Source organism: Lycium barbarum, chromosome 10, assembly GCF_019175385.1.
Source record: "Lycium barbarum isolate Lr01 chromosome 10, ASM1917538v2, whole genome shotgun sequence".
In the NCBI taxonomy this organism is placed as follows: Eukaryota; Viridiplantae; Streptophyta; class Magnoliopsida; order Solanales; family Solanaceae; genus Lycium; species Lycium barbarum.
This window is the reverse complement of record NC_083346.1, coordinates 55,812,037-55,818,129: the sequence shown is the minus strand read 5'-3', so window position 1 is coordinate 55,818,129 and position 6,093 is coordinate 55,812,037.

Here is a 6,093-nt window from a genome sequence, read left to right as displayed (position 1 = left end):
TGGCGAACAAGTTTACAAATAAGGGAAATTTTCATAAATCACTGGAGCCTTAATAGGAGTGATCTGATTTTAATCCAGATTCTATCTGTTATACTTCTGCACTTCCGATTCTGATAAGGCTCAGCCTATTATGCCTCTGTACTTCTGAACTCGATTATGTTTCCGTCTGATAAATCTCTGTATGTCCGATTCTGATCATGAATCTGTCTGATAAATCTTTGTACGTCTAACTCTGAATACGTTTCTATCTGATATACCTCTGTATGATTGACTCTGATTACGAATCTGTCTGACACACCTCTGTATGTCTGACTCTGGATATGAATCCGTCTGATACGTCTCTGTACGTCTGATTTTGATCACGCGTCTGTCTGATACATCTTCGTATGTCTGACTCTGATACGAATCTGTCCGATACATTTCTGTATGTCCGATTTTGACTACGAATCCGTCTGATAAATCTCTGCACGTCTGACTCTGATCTCGGATCTGTCCAATACACTCCCATACATCGTATTTTGACCACGAATCTGTCCGCCATAGCTCGGTATACCTGACTTTGATTACGAGTCGGTTTAATACGCTTCTATGTGTCCGATTCCAATTATGAATCCGTTTGGAATAAAGTGCGTGGTATGAAGTGGGATTATGATAACGTGGCAAGGAACCGAGGGGAATAACAAGAAATGATATCGATTATGATGTCTGAAAAGCATTCGTCTGTTTCGAGAATATAGCTTATGGTCCTGTGATTATGTGGGGTATGAAAAAATAAATTATGAGGGCATTTGAATCAGTGACGTGAAGAATTACCTCATCATGTTGGTGAAGGAGCCAAGTCGGAAAGTCAACAAAGGACGATTATAAAAAAAAGAACTCTCCCGAAGTAGTATGATGCCCTATGAGGTCGATTTAACATTCGAGGAAGAATGTTTTAAAGGGGGGGGGAGGATGTTACATCCGACATTTTTGCATATTCGAAAAATTCGAGATAACTTGACTTGTAATGAATAAGGTCATATTTGGACCTTGCTTGGCATGAATGTGTCGGCTATGAACACATCGGTGTGGAATTACGAAAGGAGGCCAAGGGCAAAATTGGAATTTTGGAAACTTGTTCCATGAATTACAATGTTTAGCCAACAATTTGGGCTAAAAAAAAATAGAAAATGAGGTCCAAAATGGGAGGCCCAACCGGCCACACATGGCCTAGCCCATATAATTAATTAATTACCATGTGATATTATATATGCATCCCTATCCATAGAACCTTCAAGAAAGATAAAGCAAAGCAAGAACAAAAAAAAAAAGAGGAGAGGGTTCGGGTGAGAGAAAGAGAGGAGAGAAAAAAAAAATCTTGGTGCCAAATCCTTGATTCAAAAATCCAATTCTTGTGAAATTATTACCAAGTGCAAGACCCTCTACAAGATGGTGTAAGTATTTTGGCAAGAAAGTGATTTTGTAGCAAGTGGAAAACTTGAAGAAAAGGTGAGAAACAATTCATTTTCTTATGTTATTAAGTTTGGTTTATGTTGTAATATGTAGAATTGAGTACAGTGTATGGAAATATGGAAGTTTGTAAAGTGGGTATGTTGTTTGGAAGTTGGCCGTGTGTATGCATGAATTGCATGTCCATAATGACTTGAATCTTTGTTGAAATCTAGTGTAGTTATGGTAGAAATTGTATTAGAAATGAAAGTGGAATGAATTAGTGAAAGTTGGAGAATATAGTATGTGGCCGTGTGGTGTGTGTGGATGATGGAGTGTGAATTTAATCTTGGTAGTATGTTAAGTGTGTTATGGTGAAATGAATGGAAAGATAATAATCTTTATTGTCATGGAAAAATGGTTATTAAGTTGTTGTAGGAAAATATGCAACTTTGTTATGGTTTATGTAAAAATGGAAATGAAAGTATCAAGAGGCAAATTATGATTAATGTTGATGAATTTGGAAGATGGAAATGTAATATGAACTTGTAAGTTGAAGGTTAGGAGAATTGGATAAATTGCGGCTTTGATGGAAAGTTTGTATGTTTGTATATCTTATGTATATCTTGTGAGAATGGTACGGTATGCCTCCGCATCGTGTTATAATGACCTTGATGGGTGATGAATATCAAAATAATAAGTTTGGTTTGGAAATGTAAGGTTGAAACGAAAGATGTTTCGTTATGCCGGAAAAATGGCTAGTGATGCCATATTGTGTGTTGTAATGCATGTTGTTGCTATTGATGTGGTTTCTGGGTTGTTGTGTTAATGAATTGAGCCAAGCTAAGTCTCGGGGTCATCATATATACAGAGGAAATGCTGCCGAAATTTCGGTAGGCAAGTATGTGTTAAGTTGGACTATTGAAAAAGTTTGAAACTAACAATTGGTAAACCTGACCATTTCTAGATTTTGGACGAAATTGGAGTGGAAGCCAAGCGAGCGTAACGCGCAATCGAGGTATGTAAAGCCTTCCCCTTTTATTCTTAGGCATGTTCTGGATGTAACAGGCTCGGCCGCGAGCCTTAAGTACGACTCCGTTCCTAGGAATTCGAGACGGAAACCGCTCCAATTCCTTCAGTACAATTGAAACCATTTCCTTACAAATTGCCTTTAAAGTGAACTTTTGTACGAAACATCCCTAAACGGAGTCGGAACACTTCCAAATGATTATGGATGACCTCATAAGGTCTATTATCAGTAATTCACTTATGTCGCCTCGAGTTGGTCCGAGGTGGGCCCACAAGGCCCGATATCTTCTGCATAACCTTAATTACTCCGGTTTTGTCCGATTGTTTTTCAGAAAACCTCTGGATTATTATTTTGATCATGATATGACTATTTTTATGAAAAATCTTACAAAATGACCTCTGGACATCGAAGAATCTAATTCTGATAATAATCTGTCATGCCTACCCAAGTAGGATATAGGCGCGTATTATCCATACTATCTGGATACTCTGATTTGGCTCGCCGTTTGGCACCCTTCAGTCTGATTGAGTCTGTATGTATGTGGTTTCTCATTAATCTGTTCGTGGCTGTCTCAATGCATTCTTTCACTGCGTCCCGGGCCAGGTTCTGTTATCGTGCACATTCCTCTGCATTGTTCACCGCGTCCCTCGGCGTGCGGGCCGGGATCTGTTATATCTGTATGATTATGATCTGTGTATGGGGATGGCGGCCAGGATGGCATATGATCTGATCTGATTCTGTCTGTGCACCACGTCCCGTACAAAGAGGGCCGGGTTCTGTTACCGCGCCCCCAGACAGGGCCGGGATCTGTATGTATGTATGCATGTGCCATCAGCATTTATATAAGCACATGACTCTGTATGATTCTGTATGATTTTGTATGACTCTGCATGCATAATTCTGTCCGGCACACGTTTGTCTGTCCGTATGTATTATGATTCTGTCTGTCAGTCTGGACCATGATTCTGTTTGTCCGTCTGGATTATGACTCTGTCCGGTATACTTCCGTCTATCTGTTCGACTTATGATTCTGTCTATTATATATCTGTGTTTCTGGTCCAGATTATGATTATGTTTGATACATTTCCGCTTTACATACTCGGTACATTTTTCGTACTGAACCCCGGTTCTTCGGGGGCTGCGTTACATGCCCGCAGGTATAGACGCACCTGGAGATACACCGCCAGTCTAGGGTTCAGATTCTGCTATTTTGAAGAGCTCCTTTGATCCGGAGCGAATACTTTTGGTATATATCTTCCGACATCTGTATATTCTGTATGTATGAGAATTCTGGGTACGGCGGGGCCCTGTCCCGTTATCTGATTCTGTATGTCTGTTAGAGGCCTGTAGATATGTATGTGGGTTACGGGTTACATCTGTTCGGGTAGGTGCGTACGATTTTGTGACTCCGTCTGTTATGTTAGCCTCATCGGCATATGAAAAAGTTTCAGTATGCATATGTATATATATTATCACGCGCGTCGTATCTATATTGGCCTGAATCTGTAAACACCTATTTGAAATATTCTGTCTGGTACGCCGATTCTGTCAGGTAGGTACGTATGGGTATCCAGTTAGGATACCAGTGGCGGCCCACGAGGTTGGGTCGTGACACTCAGCCCCAGCTCCAGCTCCTCCACCGAATGCTTCGGGCCAAGACGTGAGAGAGGCCATTAATTTGTTGACTCAGTTGGTTGCGGCCCCGACTCAGAGGCCAAGCGCAGGGCAAGGTGACAGGGCTGTTAGTGCAAGGGCCCGTGACTTCATTGCTTTGAAACCCCCAGAATTCTTTGGGTCGAAACTGTAGGAGGATCCCCAAGACTTTATTGATGGTATGCTAAGGACGCTCCGGTTGATACATGCTTCAGACATTGAGTCGGTAGAGCTAGCGTCCTATAGATTGAGAGATATCTCGATCCAGTGGTATATAGTATGGATGGCTCGCGGGGAGCCAATGCACCTCCACCGGCATGGCAAGAGTTTGTTGACGCTTTTCTCCGTCATTATATGCCCCCAGAAGTTTGGCGAGCTAGGGCCGATAAATTCTTGAATCTGAGGCAAGGTAGCATGAGTGCTAAAGAGTATAGTCTCCGCTTCAATTCCTTGGCTAGGTATGCTTCAGCCATGGTAGCGGATATGGGCGATCGGGTGCACCGGTTTGTGAAAGGCATATGGCCACACTTGATGGATAAATGCTTAACTGCGTCCCTTCAGGATGGCATGGATATTGCACACATTCAGGCACATGCTCAGGAATTAGAGGAACACCTACAGCAGCGGAGAAATAAACGTGAGCAAGATAGGGGACATAGCAAGAGAGCTAGACCTTCAGGTTCGAGGAGCGAGTCCAGGGGTGGACACAGACAGCAGCTTCCCAGCCATTCAGGCTATTCTATGACCAGTCCACCTCCACGATTTTCAGGCCAGGGCCTTGATAGATCTGCTCGTTCAGTGCCGAGTCCGAGTTATACAGGACTTCAGTTCAGAGGTGATTTAGGCCAGTCAAGGCCACCCATACGACCGTGTTCCCAGTGTGGGAAGATGCATTGGGGTCGATGCCGATTTGGTTCAGATGATTGCTATTCATGTGGTCGGCCAGGCCATATTATGCGTGATTGCCCCTCAGTACATGTTAGAGGTAGGACCCAGCCATCAGGGTCGGTAGCCGGATCTTCGGCATCTGTACGCCCTACGGGGCCAGGTTCACATGTGCCAGCTGGCCATGGTAGATGCAGAGGGAGAGCTCCCAGTACTAGCGGTTCTCAGCATCATATTTATGCTTTGGCTGGACGCCAAGATCTTGAGTCTTCTCCTGACGTGGTCACAGGTATATTATCGGTATTCTCTCATGATGTATATGCTTTGATTGATCCGGGCTCCACATTATCATATGTTACTCCATATATTGCGGGTCGATTTATAATTGAGCAGGAGTCTATCAAGCCTTTTGAGGTGTCTACACCCGTGGGTGAATCGGTGATAGCTAGCCGAGTGTATAGAGATTGTGTAGTCGTGATATGTGACCACCGTACTATAGCTGACTTGCATGAACTAAAGATGGTAGATTTTGATGTCATTATGGGCATGGATTGGTTGGCTTCTTGCTACGCCAATGTTGATTGTAGAGTGAAAATGGTTCGCTTCCAGTTTCTGGGAGAACCAGTCTTAGAATGGAAAGGAAATACGGCGTCACCAAAGGGTAGGTTTATTTCCTATCTAAAGGCAAGGAAGATGATCACGAAAGGGTACATTTATCACCTAGTACGAGTTCGAGATGTAGAAGCTGAGACGCCGACTCTTCAGTCAGTTCTGGTAGTGAACGAATTTCTGGATGTGTTCCCGGAAGGGCTTCCAGGCCTTCCTCCCGAGCGAGAGATCGATTTTGCGATTGATGTGTTGCTAGACACTAATCCCATATCTATTCCTCCTTATAGGATGGCACCCGCAGAATTGAAAGAGTTGAAGGAGCAATTAAAAGACTTGCTTGAAAAAGGCTTCATTAGGCCTAGTTCATCCCCGTGGGGAGCACCCGTATTGTTCATCCGGAAGAAGGATGGCTCCTTGAGAATGTGCATTGATTATCGGCAATTGAATAAAGTGACGATTAAGAACTAGTATCCCCTTCCGAGGATTGA